Source organism: Wyeomyia smithii, chromosome 1, assembly GCF_029784165.1.
Source record: "Wyeomyia smithii strain HCP4-BCI-WySm-NY-G18 chromosome 1, ASM2978416v1, whole genome shotgun sequence".
Classification (NCBI taxonomy): Eukaryota; Metazoa; Arthropoda; class Insecta; order Diptera; family Culicidae; genus Wyeomyia; species Wyeomyia smithii.
The window spans coordinates 198485970-198513658 of record NC_073694.1 but is presented as its reverse complement, the minus strand read 5'-3'; the positions used below and the strand labels follow the sequence as shown (position 1 = coordinate 198513658).

The 27689-nt window shown below is 37.1% G+C and overlaps 1 protein-coding gene across 5 annotated transcripts in view; it reads left to right on the top strand.

The window, feature by feature from the left end:
- LOC129721583 (leucine-rich repeat-containing protein 24) overlaps positions 1–27689 on the top strand; it is a 399477-nt gene that overhangs the window by 79893 nt on the left and 291895 nt on the right. Inside the window, exon 1 of one of the 5 annotated variants that reach the window (XM_055674357.1) lies at positions 16800–16933. The exons of the other annotated variants lie outside the window; for them this stretch is intronic. The gene's annotated coding sequence lies outside the window, so the exon portion shown is untranslated. Of the gene's footprint in view, positions 1–16799; positions 16934–27689 lie in introns of those variants that run through there. 5 annotated transcript variants of the gene reach the window in all.

Genomic DNA, 27689 nt, shown 5'->3' with positions numbered 1-27689 from the left:
GTGCCAGAAGTATCGAAATCGGATGAAAATTGCCAAAGCTACAAGAATTACGACTTGTGGGTACCAGGGTGCCTCGTTGGGCATTTAAGTGGTAAAAAAAACAACTCTCCCCCATTGACCCCCCTTCTTGTTACTAGTCTAGTCTAGTCTAGTCTACACTTACACAGCCAGTACTTGAAAGGATCCTGGAAAATGATATCCACCATTTTAAAAATGGTTTCCATACATTTTTCTTGTCAACGGCCAGGCCTACTGTGTAGCGCAATATAATACAATGTAATCTAAGAACGGGGACAAACCGCACCAACCGTTCCGTATGTAAGAAGTAATATACCTTATTCGTTGGGAGTGATAAAGCTAAGAAAGTACACTCCTTTGCTGACCAATCTCCTGGGATGGAACATAGGTATTTCCTCCTATTGTTCGGGTTTCGAAACCAAGGATATAGCGCCTTTACTCGCTTCAACTGTTACGGTTGGAACTAGAGTACTAACTCTAGTCCTAGCATTCTTAGCTTATGGTTATAGCGCCATTACTCGCCCTCTGAAAGGAATATGGATTAATATATAATGGAGGTAATGTTTCTTTTTATTGAAAAAGGAAGAAGAATAATTACTTCTAATTCGTATTTTATTACAAAAATATTTTCTCTATTAAATCTTATATTTATTCTAATTACATCCATCCGTCATCTTCAGTTTCTTGATCCTCATAATTCTCTTCATTAGAAACCTCGCTATCTGAGAGTTCTCTAGCAGAGTATAATTCATTGGTTTTTTGTTTCAATTCGTGTCTTTTCAACAAGAAAGGAAGAAAGTCGTCTATGGTCTTCCCCAACGAGTTAAGCTCTTTTTCCAGAGTTTTATGCCACGTGTCGCATGGTCTACAGTTACGTTTTGGTCCTGGTAGTTTTAGTTTGTATGCAGCTTGTAGAAGATGATTACCTTCGCGTCTTCTAATATGCCCCAAATTCAGGATTCTATAAATTTTTACTTTTTTTCCTATCGTGCGGTTCCTTAGTAGCTTTCTGGTAGATTGTACTTCCGTAGATCCACATGCTCTATGCCATTCTTGTACTATTTTTCTCTCAAACCTACGAAGTGTTCTCCTGTTTCTTGCAGTGAGTGCTGTGGCGTTAAGTCCGAATACCACTGTAGGGACTACGACTGAGAAGTAGATTCTCCGAGCAAGTGGCCAGGGCCATTGACCCCCCTCCTTGTTACTATATGAAACCTAAATAATGTTATCAAAAGTTACCTTTAATTGAGCTTTGAAATGTCACTGAGTTTTATCATTTTTGATTGCAGAAAACTATGAAATTTCGTCTTATGAAACCTAAAAAGGTACCCGGAAAACCCGTCGAACACATAACGGGTTATTGTGACATTTTTAACTTTATTTTAAATTTTCGATATTTCTGCTTTTTTTTTGTCATGAACCTTTGTTATGCGAAACTAGGTGCTGTTGCAAAAGCTTTTTCTTGTTTTTTTTATTAAATAATGTTCCACATGGAAGTAATTTGGTTGTTGCACGCTACACCTTTCAGAATGACGAAAAAGTGTTCAAAACTGAATTTATAACAAACATGTTTTCCCTGATATTCCCCGAAATTTTTCATAATTTTTCCTGATTTTTGTAGCACTCAGTACAAAAAAAGGCAATGTTGCTGATCGATTGGATATGAAATCAAATCCTAGAGGTCCCGTATCAGCTGTTATGGTGGAAAACTGTTATAAAAAAATCGTTTCGGTTCAATTTTTTCTCTTATTGTTTTTCAGTTTTCTCTGATATTCCCTAATTTTCCTATTAATAGCCTTTGTACCCAATTCTAAAGAAATCCTCTACTTTCATGCGTTTGCTTCAAAAATCTAATAGACACGTGCTTTACTGTACTCCAAAGTTGCGAGAATATTTTTGATAGAACCAGCCAACCGTATCATGATTATGACTGGTTCAAGGAAAGAACCTCGTGCTCACTTATGTCTAACACATGAACATCACATCCCGAACAAATACGCCTCGTTACTGCGGCAAATAACGTCCTTAATGCACAAGAGAGAAGCTTGACATACTGGAAAGCATAATTTGGGGATAACATCAAAGGCCCTAGGGTGAGGGCCACCTCTTCCGAAATAAGTACGTTACGACGGTAGTCTCGACAGGGCCGTAATGGAAACTTCAACATCGCTCCACTTCCCAGAGGCTTTGACCACACACTATCTATCAAACCATTATTTCTAGGAGCCAAATCGAAAACTCTTTGAGGAAGACAGCGCGCACACACACGAAAAAAAAACTAACGGCAGAATAATAGCCTTCGTTTTCATTTAGCACAACGACTTCATAGCTTTCCGTACGTTCGAAGATTGGGGTACGTGCTTGCTGAAAAAGGATGCCTCCAACTGCTCTGAAGAGCGAGCCTTCAGCCTTGGAGCGATTCGTTTTTATTTTTCTTTTTGATGTGGGTGAAAACGAGCTAATAGACAGATGCGATACGAGCAGGCACACGCACACCGCCCAAGGACGACTAGAACGACGACTAGAAAAGATGATGGTGGCGCGAGGCGGTACTCCAATAAATATTTGCTTTAATTTCCCCTCGGACAGGCCAGGTGTGAAAATTTGCTCCAAGAAAGTAAGAAAGATGCTCGTCGTTAAAATGGACCGGCGACGAAACGAGCGAGAGAGTGTCGAAATTTAATTAAATCCCTATTTCGGTGGCCTAAGAATAATGATTTCTTATTACGGTGAAGGGCACCGAACAGGTGAAAAGGGAGTGTTGGTTAATCTAAATTTAAATTTTGTTATTAAAATATTTTTGGTTGGTTTCGGATCGGTTTCGCGGTTGATTGGTAGCGAAAGAGTGACTAAGTCGCCGAACCTGAGAATAGACTCTTTCGGAAGACATATGGGACATATGCTGGAGTGGAAAGGAGGGCGAGGGACGGTAATGAAAGAAAGCGGTTGATTTATTATCATCTCAAAATACAACAGCCCAATTTCATCTCAGCGAAGCTGGTGAAGGAAGCAGGGGGAGTGAATCTCTCGGTACCAAATTGCTGTGAGGATTTTTTGCCGCCAGTCGGTCGCTCGTCCGGATGTCGCTTAATTATATGCCTTGGAAGAGGAGAAAGTGTTTCGTACCGAATCCTTGATGACGGGCGTCGAGCATATTTTGTCGACGTAAGCTGAAATATAACCTCATTTTGCACGAGACAGTTTTTTGCTTAATCTTCCTTTCCACCGAGAGCATTTTTAGCCGTGACTTTAATGGAAATCTGTTTCGATGAATTTCGAATCGCCCCTTAGTCAGTGATATTTTGGTCGGAAACTGGAACGGGGGAAAGAGCAAAGTACGAATACCATTTGTTGATAATTCGTTTCAGATAAATTATACCGTTCAAAGTTCGTTCGAAACTCAAACAATCACAGATTGAAGAAGCAAACATCCAGCTGTAATTTAAGCGCGTCTTTATCATCGGGGGTAAGAAAGTCAATCGCTTCAACTGCCCTAAGCAATTCCAAAGGTTGTGATGCGAGCGTGATTCCATTGACTGCTGACTTCCGGTCCAACTTATGTCGAACTTTCGGCGTACATACAGAGACTACACCGGAGGGAATGTTTACCGTGTTCGTAAAACTACTGCAGCAGAGCAAGTGCCTTTATGTCAACATCCCACCGCGGTTTAGTTCCTTTTTTACGTGGTCGCGAAACGCTAACCTATCGGGAAACTTTGCGTCCCTTCTCCTCGCCACTTTCGGTCAACTTCTCACAACTCTTCGGAGAAAACCCACCAAAAGAAGCAACTTTTCCGTGGCTGGGTGAATGTGTAATATGTCACCTTTTTTTCTTCCGTTTCGCCCCAGGAGGTGGCACCAGTTTTTGTTCTAGTTTTCAAGTGTACACTGAGTCCACAGTACCCAAGCCAATGAACCCGACGACGACGACGACGACGACGACGGCGATCCAAAGTTTCCCCGTTTTCGGTTGGGCGAACAACTTTGATACGGCATCAGGGGAAATTTCGAGTCCGTGCTGAAGAGTTACGACAACAGCCATAAACGTGGTGTGGAGGAGCTCTAGCTGCTGGTGACCATCTTGCTTGTGTTCTCGAGAAGGTTCGTGCCTGCGGAGCGACCTAGTAACCATTTCGGTCGGTCGGTCGGGTGTATTGTCTTTATAAAGCGGTAGTGCTTCCGGTAAGCAACTTTAGTGCACATACGGAGTCTCTGGACAGTACGTTACTGCAAATTAAAAATGATACCATAAAATGGCAAGCTTAATGGAAATTTAAAGTCACTTTGGTTGTCTCTTTCGACGTGGGGAACTGGCCTTCGGGTATAATTAGTCTCGTAATCCTGGCTCCGTTCGTCAGTTAGACTTGGAAATCATTTCCAAAACTTAAACGAGCAATGTGCCTGTGCCTGTGTCAATATTGCCACCAGATATCGACTTAAGGTGCGAAAAGTGATGCGATGGGAAAAGTTTTTGCACGAGCAAATTCGAAGGGCTCAGGAGACTGCCGTGGTATCGGCCGATAACGAGATTGATGTGATACGATGTTGGTGGTGGTTCATCAATTGGTGTAGTCAAGATCGATTGGCCATCAAGGTGTTTGCGTTGTGATTATTATTGGCCTCCGGTGGGTCAGACTAGCTGGTGCCATCAATCATTGCCAAACCGACGATCGTGACAGAGTCGAAACGGAACGTTGAGGGACTGATTGTTTTTGGTTCGCTGGCGACTGATAAAAGGGTGGTAAAATTATGTAAGCCCGTTTCCAACTTTCAAGTAACGACTCGAATTTTTAAATAAAAAAATAGAAAAACTGTACAAAATGTCAAATTACCTGATTTCGAGTAAGTTTTGAGTCGGTTTTTAAATTTTTTCAAACGAGGGTGAATGGGACTTTTTAGATACGTTCATGCAGATGACTAAAAAAATCTTTCTTCGTTCAGAAAACATTCATTTAACTCAGCAAAGCGTTTTCAATTCAATCTTCTCGTCATGCTCTAACAAATAGCAACAGCTCGTGTTGCAAATCTAATTTCGAATCAAGACACTCCGTACGAACGACGACACATGCATTTAAATCGATCTCAACCTGTGTGTGCCTGCTTTAGACAAGTCATCGTTCCAACAGACTCTCACCGGGGCCTTTCCGATTTTTCCTTTCCTGGCACATCATCAAACGTTCTCTCCAGCAGCTAACTTGCCGTAGTCGCAGCACACCCGCGCCCGCCGGTCACGAACTCTTGCCAGTCAAAGTTCGAATCGTTGATCGAAATCAATTGCCTCGAACGCTCGCTTTGAATAACGAAAGCCGAAAACCCTGCAGCCGAACGCGATTGGATCAATCTCCACCCAATTGACACCGTTTTTCCAAACAATAGCGAATGATTTCACATTCCAGTGAGCTCAAATTAAACTACCGATACCCGAGAGTTCGCAGTAAAATTCATCTTCTTGGATGTTTCCGAAAGTCGAGAAGAGTTTTATCTTCGAGCGATGCGGAATCTCGCCCACAGCAAGCCGGCAAATTTAGTAATGAAAAGAAAAACTACGTCTCTAGTCAGTCAGTAGTCTCTGTGCAGAAGCGCTATCACAGTCAGCCTCCTACAGAGCGAAGAAAGAATCGCTTCGAAAATGTTCGCAAATTTTCAAACTCTGCCGAGCGAGGGTGCGTCGAGCAGAGCAAAGAAACGAGAATGATGAGTCACGAAATGTTCATTAGGAAAAGTGCTTTCTGCCATTCAACACGTTGTTCAAAACTTTCGCCTACTGAGAGAACCACTCTGGTGGGGGATGGTGGGGGGAAGCTGTGCAAGAAGGGAAACTGCACACCATGCGATGAATGCGATGAATGACGATGATGGCTCAATACCGTGCATGTGAATGTGTGTGTGTGTTAACGGAAAAGTTCATACTTGGCACTTGTGCCAATTTTTCCTAGCTCCTAGATAGAAGAACTGTGTTGCGTCGGCGGGAGGAGTTAAGGTCTACGTAAGCAGTACAAATTGTGGTATCGTTTCTCTATCAGAGCCTCCTCACTTTCCTCCGCTTTTCAAGCGGTTCGGCAGATGGATCAGTGCCATCGCTTGAAATGTCTATGGGATTCGGCGATGGGAGGGAGGCCAACGACACACAAGAAGGAACAACTTTTCCGATTACATCATGGCTGCTTGATTTTACATAGGTATGGTTACATTACGGGACAGCAGAACAACAGTGTGACTGGGGAAGGGGGAAATACTCCTTTCGGCTGTGAACATGCATTCGGACGGGGGTGGGTGGTAGAGTAGAATAAAGTAGCCAGAAAAGTTGCGTGAACAGCTTAGTGCGTGTGTGTGCTATACAAAGGCTGGAGCGATGCCGGTTTTTTCGGAAACAAGTTTTTTTCTTGCTTAGTCGGTTGGTTACAACCGGAAATCGATGCACAGGTAGAGAGAATCCTGGCTCCCTTGGAAAAAGTTTTGCTTTCAGTTGAGTGATTTTGCACAGTCTGTAAAATTGATTTCCTACAGGTTGTCGATGGTTGCGGTTACCGAAGCTGAAAATATTTGCTTGATTGGTTTTTGAATTTCGTTTTGTTAGCACGGAAAGAGTAACTAGATCGGAAATTTATTTGCCATTACAGGAGTACTCTGAACTTTGTGTTTTTCTCCTAGAAGCCTGTCGGAATATCAATTTGTGCTACAACAACTCATATTTTATTATGTTCTGCAATTTGAATAACACGTGTTGATGAAGTAATCGTCAGGTAGTGAACCAATACTACTCAGATTTATTTTTGAGAAATCTTGTTACCTTTGGTTACATTTTTTAAGACACTATAATGACTGAAAAACAAATTTATACCGTCTATAAATTGTCTAGAACTTACGGGTCATTCCATCTCAAGTATTCAAAAAAGTACAAACGTGCCAACGATCCTGTTTATATAAGGTCACTATGCAAATATACCAACTTTAATGCTGACTCCTCGCGAGACCAGCCCCTGTTTTGATTCAAGTGCCATTTTTGTCATGTTCTTCTAACTATATTTGCAAATACATTATGTCTAGAAATAAAGTGATTCCTTATTTTTGGCGATAATTAATCGAGAAATACAATTAAATCAATTTTAGTCGGCAGTGTTGCCAGATATGTTATTTTTGAATTCTGAAAAAGTTAATCGCGATTTTCAGCAAATATGTATTATTTGATTCCCAATATAATAATTTTCTTATGTTTCTGAGTAAATTTTACATGAAAAATCATAAGCAAAACTCAAGTTACTGTATATATAAATAATGTAATATAAATTTCAACGGAAAGTGTGGCCTTTTGTTTAGATATCCAATAGAATAGTTTTTTCGTCAATTTAAAATTTCTAAGTTCTAATTAAGCATCGCAAAGAAAGGATTTTCTAAGCGATGATCCTTTTGCTAGGAATAGAGAAAAGAGAAACTTCAAAGCTATCAATTTCCCAATGTGAACACTGCCCTCTTAATTATTTTTACACCAGATACAGCAGTGTCAGCAACCAACCTAAAATTTTTCAGTTTCGGCAAAATTTCCTAGTTTAGATATCTAAGCAGCTGGTAATTCCTTGACTAATTTTATTCAAATTGTATCATCCATGATGTCCATAGTCAAAGCAAATATACTAGCCAAATAAGATAAATAAGACTCTATTTCTTGAAAATGCTGTAACTCCATCATTGCTCCTCATATGCTCATATCCTCGGGTAGATAAGTTGTTTTTATGTAAAATTTTCCCAGGAATATGATGAAATTATTAAATTTGAAATCGAACTACAATCATTTGCCGAAAATTGCAATTTAAGATTTTCAAATGCAAAAATAAAACACTACTGGCAACACTGCCGGTTGAAATTCATATTTTTTGTTGGTATTATTTGACTAACTTTTTCAGAATTAATTAATCAGTTTATTTTTAAACATTATCCCATTGAAACTATAATTAAAAAGGGTGTTTTGACTATAAATGGCACTTTTATCAAAAGGAAGATGATTCTACAGTGGCGAAGTGGTTTAATCAGTTTCAAAGTTGGGATTTTCAGATGATGACCTTATATGAACAATTCCCTGGGGTTTACACCAAATATGAGAAGGTGTGTACACTTGAGAGGTATGACCTTTAATTAAAAATATTTCCAATTATTCTAGAAACCAATATATAACGACAATGGGGAAAGATTTTTTCTAGCATGCACAGATTTGGAGAAAATCAAGTTTTCATAAGAACTCGTACTTCAGTGAATTCAAACTCATTTTTCTCTAAATCTGTGCATGCTAGAATAAATCTTTCAGCATAATTGGATTACTCTAGAAATATAGAGCTTGAAAATTGAAGAGTTAAGTTGAAACCCACCGTGGGAGACTGAGAAAATCAGGTTTCCATTAAAATATTTACTTTAGTGAATTTAAACTCGTTTTTCTCAAAATATTTCCATGCTAAAATAAATATTTTATCGCGTATGGATTCAGGAGACCTTACTTCAAAAATGTAGAGCCTAAAATTTGAAGAACGATTTTGTTATTAGAATTTTTATTAAAAAACGTAGTTGTGTGATTTTGTACTGAAATAATTTAGTAACTCCAAAATTCACTCTTACATACCATATTTCATCTACCTGACATGATTTGATACATGGAGCAATTGATACGTATGAAAATTCCCAGTGTTTGCTCAATCTGTTTGAAAAATTAGAAAAAAACACAGACATTTGCGTCTCACAAAAACGGGGAGTGGTCGAGAGGGGAGGCACCTTTACCAAAACTTAGAGCAAGTATTCCCCTTGAATAAAACTCCAAGATTTCCCAAATCGGCCGTTCAAGTGCTGAGAACGAGCTGTTTTAAAAAACAAGTTCCGTCCCGGATCTTAACTGGTTAAATCAAAATCCAATCCAATCCAAATTCAATTAAAATTTAATCCAAATCTAGTTAAAGTCGAATCCAAATGCATTCCAAATCCAGTTAAGATCAAAATCCAACCCGAATGCACTGAAAATCCAATCTAAATCCTATTCTAATCCAATCCAAATCCATTCCAAATGCAGTTAAAATCAAATCCAAATCCATTTCAGATCCAGTTGAAATCCAATCAAAATCTAATCCATATCTAAACTAGAAATCCAATCCAAATCCAATCCGAATCCAAATCCAATTTACATCCAATCCAAATTCAATCCAAAACTGTTGAAAATCCATTCCAAATCCAGTTAAAGTCGATTCCAAATTCATTCAAAACCCAGTTAAAATCCAATCAAAATCTAATCCAAATTCAAACTAGAAATCCAATCCAAATCCACTATGAATCCATTTCAAATCTAGGTTAAATCGAATCTAAATTCATTTTAAATCCAGTAAAAATCCAATCCCAATCCAATCCAATCCAAATCCAATCCAAACCTAAATCCAATCTAAATCCAAATCTAATCTAATTCAAACCAATTCCGAATCTAATTCAGATCCAATTCAGCCTGAAACCAAATCCAATCCAAATCTAGTTCAAATCCAATCAAAACCAATCCGAATCCACTGAAAATCCAAGCGAAATCCATTCCATATCCAGTTAAAGTCTAGTCCAAATCCAGTTAAAATCCAATTAAAATCTATTCCAAATCCAAACCAAAAATCCAATCCAAATCCAATCAACATCTAATTCATATCCAATCCAAATCCAGTTAAAATCCAATCAAAATCCAATCCAAATCCAAACTAAAAATCCAATCCAAATTCACTATAAATCCATTCCAAATCCAGTTAAAATCGAATCCAAATCCATTCCAAATCCAGTAAAAATCCAATCCAAATCTAATCCAATCCCAATCCAAATCTAGTTCAAATCCAATCCAAAACCAATCCAAAAACACTGAAAATCCAATCCATATCCAGTTAAAATCAAATCCAAATCCATTCCAAATCCAGTTAAAAGCCAATCAAAATCTAAACGAAATCAATCCAAATCTAATTCATATCTAAACAATAATACAATCCAAATCCACTGAAAATCCAATCCAAATCCATTCCAAAACCAGTTCAAATCGAGTCCAATACCATTCCAAATCCAGTTAAAATCCAATCAAATTCTAATCCAATCCAAATCCAATCTGAATCCAATCCAAATTCAATCGAAGTCCTGATAAAATCTAATCCATATCGATTCCGAATCCTTTCCAAATCCAGTTGAAATCGAGTCCAAGTCCATTCCAAATCTAATCTAAATCCAATACATTCTGAACCCAAGTCAAATCCGCTAATCCAATCCGAATCTAATCTAAATCCAGTCCAAATGTATTCCAAATTCAATCTAAATCCAATCCAAATCCAATCCCAATTTAATTCAAATCAAATTCAAATCTAGACTGAATTTATTCCATATCCAGATAAAGTCGAGCCAAATCCATTCCAAATCCATTTAAAATCCAATCAAAATCTAATCGAAATCCAAACTCAAAATCCAATCCAAATCCACTAGAAATCCATTCTAAATATCAGTTAAAAACGAATTCAAATCCATTCCAAATCCAGTAAAAATCCAATCAAAATCTAATCCAAATCCAAACTCAAAATCCAATCCAAATCCAATCCATATCGAATCGAAATCCTACCCTATCCAATCCGAGTTCTGATCAAATCTTATCCAAATTGATTCCGATTCTAATCCAAATCCAATCCGATCTGAATCCTAATCATGTTTAAATTCAATCCAACTCCGTCCTAATTCCAATTAAAACGCAATTCAAATACAATCCAAATTCAATCTAAATCCACTGAAAATCCAATCCAAATCTTTTCCAAATCCAGTAGAAAAACAATCAAAATCTAATCCAAACTAAAAATTCAATCCAAATCCACTAAAAATCCAGTTAAAATCGAATCCAAATCCAGTAACAATCCAATCAAAATCTAATCCAATTCCAAACCCAAAATCCAATCCAAATCCAGTTGAAATCGAGTCCAAATCCATTTCAAATCCACATAAAATCCAATCTAAATCCAAACTAAAAATCTAATCCAAATCCATATTAAATCCATTCCAAATCCAGTTGGAATCGAATCCAAATCCATTCCAAATCCAGTAAAAATCCAATCAAAATCTAATCCAAATCCAAACTAAAAATCCAATCCAATTTCAATCCCAATACAATCAAAATATAATCCAAATCCAATCGAAGTCCAATCCATATCGAATTCAACTCCTACCCTATTCAATCCAAGATCTGATCAAATCTAATCCAAATCGATTCCGAATTTAATCCAAATCCAATCCAATCTGAATTCAAATCTTGTTTAAATCCAATCAAACTCCATCATGATTCCAATTGAAATGCAATCCAAATCCAGTCCGAATCCAATTCAAATACAATCCAAATCCAATCTAAATCCACTGAAAATCCATTCCAAATCTTTTCCAAATCCAGTTAAAATCCAATCAAAATCTAATCCAAACTAAAAATCCAATTCAAATCCACTAGAAATGCATTCCAAATCCAGTTAAAATCGAATCCAAATCCATTCCAAATCCGGTAAAAAAAGTAAAAATTCAATCAATATCTAATCCAAATCCAAACCCAAAATTCAATCCAACTCCACTGAAAATCCATTCCAAATCCAATCAAAATCGAGTCCGAATCCAGTTAAAACCCAATCTCAATCTTATCCAAATCCAATCAGAATCCAATTCAAATACAATCCAAATCCACTGAAAATCCAATCCAAATCCATTTAAAATCGAGTCCAAATCCATTCCAAATCCAATTAAAACCCAATCAAAATCTAATCCAAATCCAATCTGAATCCAATACAAATTCAATCCAAGTCCTGATCAAATCTAATCCATATCGATTCCGAATCCATTCCAAATCCAGTTAAAATCGAGTCCAAGTCCATTCCAAATCTAATCTAAATCCAATCCAATCTGAATCCTTGTCCAATCCGCGAATCCAAATCTATTCCAAATCCAGCTGAAATCCTATCCAAATTCAATTCAATTCCAATGTAAATCCAATCCAAATTTAAACCAAATCTAATCTGAATCTAATTCAAATCCAATTCAAATCCGAATTTAATCCATATCAAATGCAGATAAATTCCAAACCAAATCCGATCCAAATCCAATGCGAATCCAATCCCAATCCAGTCCGAATCCAATTCTAATTCATTCCAAGTTTTAATCTAATCCAAATCAATTTCCAATCCACTTAAATCCCAATCAAAATTTAATCCAAATCATAAATCTAAATGAAAGCCTAATCCAAATATAGTTCAAATTCAATTTCCAAGTATAAATCTATCCAAATCCAATCTAAATCTGAACCGAATCCAACCTTAATTCAATCCAAATTCTATCTAAATCCTATCCAAAACCTATCCAAATCTCTTCCAAAATCTATCCAAATTCAAGTTCAATCAAAATCCTGTCCCAATCTAATTCAAATCCAAACCCAATTTAAATCCCAATCCAAGCCATCCAATCGGAATCCAAATTCAAATTCAATCTAAAATGAATGCAATTCACATTCAATTCAAATTCTTTTCATATTCATACTGATTCGGCAAATCTCAAGCGTTTTTATGTCAATTACTTTATCTGACACTAATAAAACAACTGAAAATAATATGATGGCCTTGAAAAGGCTCAAAATGCTATCTGAGTAAGGCTGTGCGAAATTCGGAGGTTTTCGGAACTAAGCGAATTTTTTCTCGAAATTCTTCTTCTAAAATTAATAAATTTTAAGTAAATATTTCCGCTGAACCATACTTGGAAAGGAGGTTTAGAGATATTTAAAGTTTACCTAAGTGAAAAATGTTCAAGAAAATTCCGGAACTTAAGCAAAATATTGTAAATTCTAGATGTTTCAGATTTTTGTAAGGCCTGAAATTTTGAAGCAGCTCTGAACCTAAATCAGAATTTATAAATGCGATAGGTAACTATCGTTTAATTTCGGGAAAACTCAAGATTTCGCGAAATTTCGCACACCCCCACATACTAGGTCTATTTTTGGCTCCTGTGCATCTTACCGATTACGGAAATACCCATTTTTGATTGTATTCACTCATTTCAGGCTGTTTTTCAGAATCCAGAATTCGCTTTCTCAGAATTCAAAATTGTCTGTGGGGTCGATTTTTGGCTTCTGTGTTATAATTATGTGTTTCGTTGGTGTTGGACCCCCTCTCTCCTTTTCAGGATAAAAAGAGGTGTCAAATCGTCATAGAAATATTTCTTGCACTTCTTCACATTCCAAATTTGGTTCCATTTGCCTAATTGGTTTTAAACTTATTTGTATTTAAATTGTATGGGAGCCCTACCCTTCCATAGAGGAGGTGGGGGGTCAACTACCGGATAAATAATTCTTGTTCACAAAAAGCTCAACGTGTCAAATTTGGTTGCATATGCTATGCTCTCAGTTGTGCAGAAACTTGTGTTTCATTTATATGGGACCCCTCCTTCAAGAAGAGAGGGGTTTCGAGCCACCATTTTTTGTAAGATTTGGACCACTGCCACCATTATTTTGATATTTTGTGGTATTTCGAGCCACCATAGAAATATTTTCTGCTTCCAAAAACTTCTACGTACCAAATTTGGTTCCATTTGCTTGACTAGTTCTCGAAGTAAGCAGAAATTTGTGTTTCATTTGTATGGAACTCTTTTCACCCAAATGAAGAAGGGGTCTCAATCCAGTATAATAACCTTTCTCGATCCTAGAAACTCTTACATACAAATTTTTAAGTCGATCCGTTCTTGAGTTAGATCTAATTTTTATTTTAATTAATTTTTATTATTGAGATATGAATAATGTTTCAAATTAATCTCTGAAATTTTTTTTTTGTCATGCGAACTGAATGTGAATGTTTGTTATCTATTTGTTTCGAAAGTTTCCTATTCCGTCAAATTTAATCACCTGATCTTACTGTTGAATAGTTCAGTATTATTCTAGGATTTGTCTATGTTCTCGGAGTTGTTTGTGGTGCACCGTGTTCAATATATTCGAACACAAGTTTTCGAGTCCTTCCCATTGCTCTCGTATGATATAAGAAGGTATAAGTGAGAGTTCTTGCCCTCACAAATACACATGGTGTTGGTTGTTTGCCAGTTGTGTTTTGTTTTTGATGTGCGATGCAGCAATATCAGGAAGTCGTAGTAAATTGGTTTTTGGCCGGTGATCCTAATATTTAAACGTCTGAACCGTGTGACGTTAAGCAAGATATTGTTTAACAAACTATTAAAAGGTACAGAAAAACATCCTCTTTGGAGGACTGTAACATTAAGTTCGAAAATTGTCATCGATCAGAATGAATATATTGGATCTGTCCACAATATTTTGGCAGCTGACCTTGGATGCATACAAGAGTAAAGTTCATGATATTTCTGAGTCCTCTAAAAAAAAGGATTGGTAGAGCGATATAGATACTGTTATGGCACGCTGGTCACGATTTTTTGTCTATGAGAAACTGATTGTTCTGGAGCAGTCACACAAAATAATCAACTATGGGCAGCAGCAAGAGACAATATTTCGAAGTCCCAAAGGATTGTTTCTCGTTTCCAGAATGCAGCTTCAGTGATAGTTTACAAGCGAGTTTATTTATATCTTCTTATCCATTTTTAATCTCTGTTTAAATAAACCATAAATTGACCTTGATTTCCTTCTATGAAAGTGCTTCGCTTTGCCAGAGTTCACTTTCATCTTATCAATTAGTAACGAAACAACTAACAAGTACTCATGTAATGGCAATGGCTGTATAGACGTTGGAAAGTGCAGTTCCTAGAAACCACAGCCGGAACATTTCTCTCTAGAATAAACATCATCGGCAGCCCGTGTTGTCCCCCAGCAGTTTATTTATTGACCCAAAATCGATCCATTTTCCTCGTCATCAGGTCATTCCGGTCGGCTCTTTCAATGCCAATCGTTGACGCTCGATTCGCAACGAAAGCAAGCCTTGTGTCAACTCGATTCCCTTAAATTGCCATCAGTCACCGCGTCTATCTGTGTCCACCCGGCAATGAATCATTGGATTAGGGCTCCGGGCAAACGTCATAAAATCAATACGGAGCCTAGGCGCCATCTGCCGTGGCCGATTAATTCGCAACCAAAACCACTTGTCATAGTACACAGTGAGATGAAATAAGTTTCTCGACGTCAGAGGTTTTTTTGTGGACTCATCTTTGTTTGCTTTCAATTCATACTTGAAAATTTGCTTGAAAGGCATTAACCACTGCCTGAAAAATTCTACCTGTCACATTTGGAACATATGGTCCTTGTCTGGCTGCCTATCTCTGGCCACAAATGATTAATTGCCCAGCGAAGTACGGCGAGAGTTCACCAAGGATGATTTTATTTTTCGACTGTTTCCGACCGACCGTGACAGACCGGAAAATGGATAAAGACCACAGGGTTCCTTTTATCGGTGGCGCAGCATTGTTACACTGTTATTCTCCTCCGGCATCCGCTGTCGCTGTCCGACGCCGGCACCGGATGAGGCAAAAATAATCTTGTCCTTGTCGAAAATAACCTTCGACTCCGGCTTTCTCCTCCTGGTTGGTGAACTGTGCGTGTCGAGAGTTGCAAATTCTGTTGGCTTTCAGACAGACAAAAAATCAGAGTTATTTATCCTTTAGATAAAAGTTTTTGTTTTGTCCTGTTTGAACAATTCCAAATTGACTAAATTGCCGATCTGATGAACTGATGCCGCCACTCCCGAGGGTTCTATTGTGCCGAACTTGTTGCCTGGTAATTGTTAAATCCACCGAAGCGTATTTATTCGGGCAGAAAATTTGCTTTAAATTGGCTTCACGAGAAGCGCTGCTGGACGAAGGCGGCAGTAAATCATCATTTAATTTAATTTTGAGTGTGACTATTTGGATTTAATCCAACATGGCATGCATGAGATGATTCTGGAATCATGGAACGAGAGTTTTTATTTATTGTATAAACAGTAAACGGATTCCGGGAAGTTGAATTAGACATAAGAATTAAAGTATTTTTTCTTCTTTCTTTCCAGGTACGTACAATCTGTGTCGCCACTGTTGAACCGGATTCCACTTTCTCGCACTGTTACGCGAAAATTCAACCTAAAGGTAAATTTATTGCCGATAATTTATTAGGCTTTGCCGCTTCAAAAAACCGCAAAGGATGTTACGCCACTTATTTTATGTGCTTCACCGTTGCCTTCCTGCCTGCATAAACAATTTGCGAAAAAATAAAACATGGAGAATCCGTAAACAGGACAAAAAGGGATCGGTCGAGTTGTTGGAATGGAAAACACAATAATAAAATTAGCTAATGCTGTAAATACCAAGCGGTTGAAATTTTCCAGATCATTTTGAGTGCGAGCAACAAAAAACAATAAAAAAACTCGATTTCGCTTGATTCCGTAACGGTAGCGGAAAGCGAGAAAAAAATATTAATCATATCCACCCTTGCAGTCGAGTTCCGGGACAATGCACGTGGCCGCAATTTATTCTCTTCCAGGAAAAATAATAATTGAAATTTTCCAAACGCTGCTGATTGAGCACCATGAATTGGGTTAGCCACCCTGGCGATAACGAATTCAGGACAGCAACTCGGTACCGGAGCGAATTCAATTTGAACCCTTCGGCAGTCGGGTACAGTACAGTTCCGCCTCACACTTCACACGCAATACCGGCCATAAATAATCTTATCTACCGACAAGATAAGGCATGTTTACCGTCGACCTAATTGAAAGCCAAGAAGTGCGAGGGCTTTCGGTTGTTCGAGTTGGTTGCGCCCCACTTGCCGTCTGAGTCGTCTCCATGCTTTGACGCGACAAAAGCCGACAGGATTGACAGGGAACAATCTAATCGAATTGTGTCGTCATTGCCGTCTTCGTCGTGGCAAGATCCTCGAGGAACGATGTGTTCAGTGTGATTGGCTTTTAATCTCACGTTGCGATATTGTCAGGTAATTACAAAGATTAACCATTACGTCTACAGGTGATGACAGAGCTGCTACCAGCCGATTAGGTGTGTGTGTGTGTGACGTGATTTCAATTTCGCAAAGTACATGTTGCTTGCATCGTCACGCTCTCCGATCGATTATCTACGTGTGATATGCTGGGAGCCAAACTCAAGGGTTTTCTGATGACTTTGATGAATAATGCTTGGAGCAAGTAGGAGAGCCATAATAAGTTCCTTTTTTATAATGATATATTAGATCTTTAAGTTTCCGGTCGTCAGGAGATACGTTTTTCTAGCAACAATTCTATTATTTTAATATACTATAGTTGGATTTGATTACACTTGAAAGTCGGTCTTGCTTAAAGAGGAGCATAACTCAAATTTTCGCTCGCTTTTAGAATGATTTTAGGTATGATTTTCGATGACCCGATTCTAATTTCTATGGCTCAATTAGGGTAATATTACACCTGTATAAAGGTTGATATCATTAAATAATTAACTGGTATCTTAAAATCTACGAAGAACTTTCGCTTTCCCAAACACGGACATCACTAGGATATAGGTTTGAGTCTGTTTGTATTTGTATTTTTTGTTTCTAAAAAAATAACGTCGGGCAACGATTTTCGGTTAGGATCATCCCGGTTCTTGAAACACTAATTATGGGGAGTACTTGTATACTTTTTTCAGCTTTTCAGAAACCAGAAGGTCGCAATCTTGAGACTCAAAATTTCCATCCATTTCTGGTTTCTGAACGTTCCTGGTACCGTGAATACCAACACTGGAGTTTATTCGAACAATATTTCTATATTATACCCAACTTTCCAGTCCAGTGTTTTTTTAAACGGCTTCAGATCTCTAGAAATTACCTAAACTCCCAAAATATCCATATTGAGGGATACATCGGACTGTAAAAGAAAATTTTATCAATTTACCTAACTTTGCAGAAAGCGGACATCCAACATCACTTTCCATGACCGATAAAACATATACATTCCCTTTCAGAAGTAGGCTTTTAGTCTTTCAGTGCATCTATGACTATCTTCTTCGTATGAAGAACACGTATACCAGGTTTGGTAGGAATCGGTTCGGACATTCCAGGGTTATTATGGAACATAGATACAAACATACAAATCATGACTCAAATATAAATAGTATAGATTTCTGGGTTTTTCGACCTTCAGGAGACACATTTTTCTTTCTTATAATAAGAAATTTGTGTAAATTTTTCAATGTTCCAAATTTCAGAAGATCATCAGATAATCAAATTCGTATAGGAAAAGTTGGACACCGCTAAAAAGAGGCCTTCTTCCCCAGAATGGCCTAAAGTGTTCAAACGATTTGACCTCATAACCGATTTTTGTTGTTCTACTCACTCTAGTCGACACAGACACGCCTATCGGAAGTTTGACTTTCAGTAGTCACATATAGATGCTAGCATGCAGAAATTCAGTCTTCATTGTATAATCTTACTTACTGCAGCAAGGGGACGGTTGACGCTTGCTGGATACTGACTAGCGCAGAGCAGCTACTGATTTTAGTGTAGAAAAGCTCATTCGAACGCAGCGTTCCACAGCAGACGGACCAATCGGTGGTGCGCAGCACTGCACAGCATTGCTGAACATGTCCAGAGATGTTAGTAGTTTAGTCCGATCTGTCGCATCTCGCTTGTTTCCTGCCATTTGTCCGCTAACAGTTGTGAGTGTGCCAAAAGTGTGTGTGTGTATGAACGTTATGTTTTGTTTGATTGCTTGCAGTGTGTGAGGGGAGAAATTAGAATCATCTCTTATCATCGGAAAATGGCAACCCAAAATCAACGCTTCTCTTCAAGGTTAACGATCAATTAATAAGAAAGGGAGTTGAAAAAGAATTGAGACTGAAATTTACCGCTTCACACTATTAAATTGATTAACTCCAATCAAGTGTATTCCCAAACCTATTGCAAAAAATATATTTTCGTCTTATGAAAGGCTGTCGTAATTCTAAGTTGGCCTTGCCGTCGTGTCTTACAAATAACCTCTTCAACTAAAACAAATTTTTTTTTTGGTTTGTTCTTTCAGTATCACATTTTTTGTGATGTTATTATTTCTTCCACACTTTTTTGCTGGTTTTTGTTAGTTTTGTATTTTTTTTCTACCTTTTTTTTAATGTATGTGATGTTTGAGCAGTTTCTTATCCATCTTCGGTTTTCCTCTTTCATTTTTTTTAGATTTGTTGTACTTAACTGAATGATTTGTTAACCTGATATTGGCTTTTATTTACGTCAGTATGAAATGAACTAGGTCGGTTAACTTCTTTGGTTTTCTACTCTCTGCGACTTTGTCAAGTATTACAAAATGTAGAAAGTGTATTTCAATACAGTTCCATTTTTGAATATTTCTAATTACATTTTACATGATTTGGTTTTATTTTTTGTCGTTTTGTACAGTTGTTTTTCGATCAATTCTTTTTTTCATTCAGTTTAATTTCTCTGCACTTTTCACAAACATTGTCTCTTGTTTTGAAGTTATTCAATCGATTCATCTCTCTTGAGATTTACTTGATCTTTGACGTAGACTACGTCTTACGGCAACACATACCGCGGTCCAACTTCAATACAGGGATCCAATTTCAAAAACCGAAAACATCGAAAGCGTCACGAAAAATGTCCACTTTCAAACGTTTTAAACTCAGTCAGTTTCCAACCGATTTCCGTCATTTTTGCAGTAATCGATTGGAAAATCAATTAAGCACTCGTTCAAATGCAGAAAATTGTAGCCTTGTCGAAAAGCAAATGTCGACCTCTGATTGGTCGTTTAATGCTTCTTTTCCTAACAAGGTCGACAGAATATACCTAGTTTACTGGAAATGCGAAACATAATAGCACCTTTTTGTGCTCTACAATCATGTGATTGAAGTAGTTAAGATTTTTCATCAGATGTAACAAACGTAAAACTGCTAATTTCAGTATTTGCAAGGTAAGAAAAATTCAACATTACCTCAAGAACGTATTGGTGGCCCTGAGAAGGGCTGGTTGTAATTTGTACTTGTTCTTGTGCTGGATGGCTGGATTTTCGTACATTAGTATTCCAACAAACAAAATAAAACTTTTCGAACGTTGAAAAATGAGGAAACTGGAAATAAAGGTGTGAATTATTCATAATGTCAGTGCGGATACCGTACACAATTTGACCACAGTGCCTAATACGTAATACTTACTATATTTGCAGCCACAACATGCAAAATACATCTTCAAACATACCTTAATCAATAGCTAAAATATCCGAGCACTTCACTTTACTATAAACATCCGAAAAACAAATCAAGAAAACTCATTATTTTTCAATCTTCCAGAGTAAGGTCCCCCCTTAAGAAACGTTCATTAATTTCGCAGTGGAAACATAACTATTTGCGACACCCTCTTCTTTTGTGTAGATCCCACTCTTTCATTAAAGCGTTATGTATTTTATGGAAGTTGCCTTATAACTTTCAAGCCTTACATAAGTTCCCTACTACGGGTGGACTCGATTTGATATGTAGTCTCCAATTTTTTTCCACTGTATACAGTCGAACCCTATAAACAAAAAAGATTGAGATTAGTAAAATTTTGTCAATTTTGAAAATAGACAGAAAATTAATCAATTTTGATGAATTCGGTTTCGAAAACTATTCTGGTTTCCAAACATTACTAGGGATAGTTTTCCAGTAAAATGATACCAAATTGATTCATTTTTCGTGAAGTTCTGGCTATTTAAAAATTGAAAAAAAATTTGCCTGTCACAATCATTTTGTCTACCCGCTGGTATATTCGAATCAAAAGAATATATTTTTGTTCATTTTGCAATTTGCGATTTTCTTTTGATAAATCACCTAACGTTAGAAAATACTGTAACTTAAGTTTTCGACTGGAATTGATGTATTATTTAAGGAATTTATGTACGGCATTAAACCCTTCGCGATCCGACCCTTTGTATGTTTTGCACAAACTTTTTAACTTGTTGGTTACTGTTTTCGAGTGAGTAGTTTTTCAATGTCATATTGTGTAATTTTGTCCTAATGTAAATCAATTTGTACGTAAAATGTGAAATATATTTTAGGCCCTGATGATGGTCCCATAGGAGGACCGAAACGTTGGTGATGAGCAGATAGAAATCAACGCAATTTATTAGACTGCAAGCCGAAATATAAATCCCTTAAACAATACGTTAGAAAATACATTTCTTACTAAAAGTAATAGTATCTTGTAGTTCTTTTTCATGTATATGCATTCAAACAGAAAAAAAAAACATTTTGATAAGTGTATCGCGAACTGTTTACTTTTAACTTTAAACGTCAACTTGTTTTTTTTTAATTTTTTCTATGTTTTGTTTTATTACTCTTACATTTTTTCATTTATTTTTAATTTGTTTTCAATTTTTAACTTTTTTTTTATATTTCTTTCAATTTATATCTAATTATTGTTTTATTTATTTTTGCATATTTTCAAGTTTAGGTTTTTTAAATTTTAAGTTTTTTTTTTAAATATTTGTATTTTCTATCTTTTTTATCATTTCGTTTAATTTTTTTTATTGGTCAAATTTTTGTTCATGTAATGAATCAATTAGGGAACGTCCATTAATTGTGCAGTGCAAGAACAACTATTTTCGACACCCTCTGCTTTTGTATGGGTCCTCAAAATTTTTCGTATGGGTTGCAACGCTTTGTCAGATAGTCTTCCCGCTTCTCCCAAAAGCGTTACGTTTTTTATCGACGTTCTCTTACGACATTTTGGCTTTAAATCTCGCGTGGTTTTTCAAAGGGACCTAAGTAACAATGACAAATTCTCTACTCTCTGACTTTGTTTCGTTAATTACGTCGTCATTATATATATTTTCTAAGCTTTCTTCCCCTTAATCGAGAGATAGTAATACTGTCTTGCTTACTATGCATTGAGTGTTATGAAATATGGAAAAATAACTTAATTATTGATCAAAGAGAAAGTAAACAAAGAGAGTCTCTCAATGTTTGATAGGTCGCTTTGAAAAATTACGCAAGAAATAGGTTATATTATAAATAGTAAAAAAATCGGTACCGGTAGTTATGTTTTTAGCAATATTTTCTTCTATTTGCCTCTCGATTTCATGCTAAAAATTAACTCTTTAATCTTATTTCCAATGTCGAAATATCAAAGCTGTCTATAAATGAATTTTATAATTACTTTTCATTTACAATTTTGATAATTTTGCTTTGATTTCCTCCAGCAATTTGCATTCATTTTTAAGTACTCTTCACTAATTTCATTTTCATGTTTTGTCTCATTTTGTAACTGTTGCATTTTATTGCCGGTGTCATTTTGATTTTTTTTCTTTTTTTGCCACTTTCGGTGTAATAATTAGTAAATCTTGAAAAAATGAATTCAAAATCAATTAGAAAATCAGCGGCTAGCTAATTTCGAGTTCGTTTTCTGCTCACGATGTTCATTTTAGACTCGTGAAGTGGCTCCACCCTTTTTCATGTTATGTCATTTCCATAGTTTTGCTAGACGCAAAGAGATTTTATTCCATATGTGATATGAATGTATGGAAACAGATTCTCAGCTGCGCAAAAAAATAAAATGTATAGTTGTCAAAAGGAAGCTGATAGCAAAAGTGTAGCACTTTCAGTCACAGAACAGTTTATTACACCTTTGCGTGTTGCATGTTACAGCTGTGCGGCCGGGAGACAAAAAAAATTTCTGTACGTGCTGACGTTGACTGGTGGCAGATATTGGAACGTGAGTTCGAAATGCTGCTGTGAAGTCGAATTACTCGTATTTTTTAAGTCATTCCAACATTTTGAGGAAATTGTAATTGATTATCTGAAACGAATTTAGCTGTTTCAGCAGAACATACCGAATTTTCGATTAAAATCGGATAAGTATTTTGACCATTTCTTCGCGATGTTTATTAAAGTCCCATGTTGTAAGTGGCTCTACCTATTTTAAAGTTGATATTTTGACGAGTATATGTATATAATTTTGTGTCCTGCGTATAAGCAAACTTAACAACAATAGTTATAAGAGAATACTATCTATACATTCAGTTAACTGTAACTGTATCAGTTATAAAATCAATCACTGAATATAAAATGGAGGTAAACCTGTAATTCGCTCACTGGCTAAATGGTCTTTTGGTTTGTCAAAGTTTTATCTTTTGATGATTTTATTATAAATAGTTGTTTTTCAATCATTGTTTGGTTGATTTATTCTTATTCCGCTGGTTTTTTGCATTTTTTTTTGCACTTAAGTCGCCTTTTTACGCTGGAGATACGTGCCGCGTAAAAAAAACCGCGTAAATTCCGGAATCCGCGTAAAATGAACCGCGTAAATTCCGGAATCCGCGAAAAAAAAACCGCATAACAAAAAACCCGCGTAGAAAAAAAACCGTGTATTGTATATGAAAAATAAAATTACGTTTTTCGGTGAATTAGTGTATGTTAATTTTGAACTTAAATTTTTACATGGATGATTGTTTTTAGAAAATAACATCATATTTGTGGTTTACTATTACATTTCATGTTCTTATTTAGCTAATATCTTTTGATTATGGACATTTTAAATGATGTAATTTAAAGAAAATTAGTCAAGAGAATCAGCAAAAATATGGTCGTTCCGCAAGGCTGTTATATGAGACTTTGATAGTGATTCGATATAAAACATCCATGAAATGTTTTTAAATTTCAGTTGCAGTGTGTAAACGTTAACACATCGTCTAACAAGATTTCATTGAATAGAAAAACCTAAAAACAAACGGTTTGTCATCCTCAAGTGACAACATTGCGTAAATACTCTATAAGTGATTGCTTGCCATTTTTTACTTGCGACTAGAAAATTTTCGTACCGCACCAGAACGTGAGTTTGATAAACGGATATTTTCTGATACTAAAACTCCCAACCGTCGGATTACGCTGCAGTTCCGGGCTGCGGAGCAAAGCACTGTTTATCATCCGCAGCGGCAGTGTATCTTGATGTTGCATCCATTAATCTGTTTATGCAGATTCTCGAAAAGCAACTGAAAAGGATAAGCAAACTTAATTGGATGAATATTATCGAATAATTACGGCATAAAGTTTACGCTTTTCCATTTACCCACCAAGCAGCAGCGGGCTTCACCAATCCGTAAGCTTCGGCAATTGAGTTCTTCATTTCCTCCCCGCCACCGCCGTCGTCGTCTCCCGCAGCAGCCACAGCAGATACCCGTGAAGGCAAACATTTATATTGATGAGACCGATTGAAATCCATCTATTATGCAAACGATAATTCCACGGCAGCCTGTCAGGATCTGCCTTCACTGGTTGATATATTGAAACATCAGGCAAAAAAGAAGCGTTAAATTTCGGTTGAATTCCTCGCGTATTGCACCGCGCCGTTCGCATTTGTTTGATTTATATATTTATTTCCGCTCCGAACCCGACGTCGTCGTTGGATGTTTGCAATTTAAATCAGCTGCTTATTCTACTGACTGCCGATTTCCCCATCCACTTTTTTTTATCCCCACCCCATATCGAGAGACTGTATTGTGTGGAGTTCAAGGGCTGATTGATTGACACACAGATGGTACAGTACGAACACACATCCACATGAATGCACGCACCAGCTGGCCAAATTTAAAATTGATTATCAATTATTAAGCTTTAATCTGTTTTTAAATGTCTGAATTGGTGACACTGCCTGGGAAATCGCGCGCTGGTGGAGCTAATCGATTAAGCTCGGTTTACTTTACGCTAGATACGAAAATAAAACATGGCCAATATTTGCTCGTGCAGCCGCGCGTGTTCCATTTGCGAGCAGCAAAAGCCGGCTAAGCGAAACTTGTCCATCGGAGCGAAAATTGCGTTGAAGGCGAAGCCCGCAGCAGGCGCATTGGGAATGGCACTTTTCCGGGTGCAGGTTCCGAGAGCGGATATTGTTTTAATCGAATGGTGGAAGTGAGTTTCCGTTGTGATGATCGTCCCAAATTGATCCATCGTATTGCTGGCTTGTATCAATATTAGCTTTGATTGGGGGAATTAAACATAATTGCGTACTCGTGATGATGTGTACTGCCAATATGCCAATATTTGTGAGATGTCTGATCAAATTGCAGCACACGGGCCTAATATGCAAATAACTGACGATTAGTGATTGAATTCGCGCTCTGGGGCATGCGTTGTGAATAAGTTATTATGCTGCAGCTGTTGTGGCTAAATATCAAAATTCACTCCAAAAGTTGAGTTGAATTTTGATGCGTTTTTCAAATGATCATGGCTATATTGGGCTAATTGACAATAGAAACGAGGGTTGATATTTCAAATTTGCTTATTAATCGAGGGTTCCTTCGAAATTCTTCCCGAGCAGAACAAAATATCATCATAATATCACAACCAGATATTGGAAATACACCTCATTTTGATCTTAATATGGTTTACATAGTTGGTAAAATAACAAAAAATAATACCAAAATATTGTTCCTTCAAGACTATATGAATAGCAAAGCTTGATATTTCAATAACAAACCAATAATATGCATTAAAAATCACAAAAAAAGACCGGTTCAACTATTTTCAAGTTGTTGAACACTAAATGCAAACTGAATATATTATGAATAATAAAAACGAACAATTTACACTTAAAAACTTACTTTTAATGAGATATTTTCAAAGCAACTCAAATATCTTATTAAAGGCATAGCGAGATATGATATCAAAGTTTCATGATATTTTCATATCCATGTATGAAACGTGAATATCTTTCGAATAACACGATAAGTTCTCATAGCTAAATATGTTATTGATGAGTTATGATTTTGTTATGCTCTCCTGCCCGGGATTCAGTGCATAATTTAGAAATGAAATGTTCCTTATTTTTTATCCAATTAGGTTTATACATTTCGGGTTCAATAATTCTAGCTTTAGCGAAGCGTAAATTTATAATCCGATTTCTTCCGGACGGAGGCAGCGTAAGACAAGCTTCGTTGAGCTCTCTTTGCTAAAATAGGATATAAACGAGGACGACTTTTTTTAAAACCCTCCGAAAAGCGCGTCATATGCATGTAAAGATAGATTTAGCCTCTCACTGTGAATCGAACTCAACGGACTCCGGATGTTGGTTTACGATCGTCGAAGCGTTTCGATTTCAAACAGAAGGCAAACAAAATGGTACTAAAAACTATCTACCAAACAAGTAGAACACTCTGTCACTTTCCCTTGTGCAGTGCGTGTCCATCGGAGCACGGCACGAAAGCCGGAAACTGAATCGAAGCGAGAGCAAATAAACCAAGAAACTCGTTCGTAACAATCGCACACAAACAAAAGCGAAGGCACAGGAAAGGTTCCCTTTCCGTAGGGCCAATTCTTTCAGCCCCGTGTTTCATAGTCCATAAATTTCCACCGGCCAGCAGCTCTAATCTAAGCTCGGAAGAAAAGGAAGTGCAGCAGACATAAAAGCCGGACCCGAAGGCTACACAATGCAATCCGGCGGCGCGCAGTTCGAGCAGTATTATTTATCTTCGTCGATTAGACTTAAGCTTCGTAAATCGGACTTGGGAGTGAGGGTAGCTTACCTTTCTTCTCTATCGGCTATGGTCACGCAAAGCGCACAGCAGAACTGGACCGAATCATCGTCGTCGGCCCAATTCGTTCTACATGCACACTGGAAATGGGCTGCATGCATGCATCCATTATCGCTGTTCAAATATCGAACTCCGGTGCGACTCTGTGTTGGTTTTCCATTGCCGAAACGATGAAGGCAACTCACAAACTGGATTTTCTCGAGTCCTAATGCATTATCTGTCGGTTTATTGAACTCGACATGTTATTGGTTGCTCGTAGCAAAATAGTCCTACACCGAGAATCGAGAGTTGGGCAAGAGCAGCTCCCGATAAATTACATTATGATTCATGATCGGCTTCCTACCTGAGGCATTCTTCAATCGAGGGCAATTACTTTTCTGTGAAAGAGGACACTCGCCGCTTCCGAACCAGGAACGAATCGAATCGGATCAATGACACTCACAGTGTAAATTGATGGTGTATTTCGAGTTGCTATCGTTTACTCAATTTCCTGTTGCTTTGTTTTCTGAGTACGCGAGCGGTTGGATGGACGTGTAGACTATCATTAGTACTTTAGTGTTCAGTTTAGTAATTAAAAAGATAACTGATAACTGATGCCACGCAGAGCTTTTGTTGTACTTGGAGGAACAATGTGTTGTAAGTAAAATAACTGTTAGCAATATTTATCCTATATAGTATTCTATAATGACCCAATCCAAAAATATTGATGAGAAAAACTAAAGAAAATTCTTGTGGTTTTGCCTATTAATCAGATTGATGCACCCAACGCAAACGGGGAACATTTTGTTACTTTAGGGCAATTTTTTCTTACTTATTGTGTCTTATGTCTGCGCATTATACACAAAGAGTAACAAACAAAAAGTAATAAAAATTATGACGGCCACACGCTTGTATGTGTTTCTAGAGGAGAAGACTTCAACTCGCTGCATTTGTATTGATGCAACGATCAGGTTCATTTTTGTCCCCTTCATCCACACATAATCAGAATCTCAACCGTCAACCTCAAATGTCTAATTAGAACCATTTTCGTTTCGTCCCCCAGTGTTTACTTGAAATGGAAATATGTTATACTGTCTGACCAGAGTTGCCAAAGTTGCGAATATTGTCTGGATAGGCACGAGTATTGTATTTTCAAACAGGTGCAAATGAGTTTCCATGAACCAATGAGTATGTGTTTTAGATATCTTGCAGGATAGCGAATGTTTTTGTTTTTCTCTA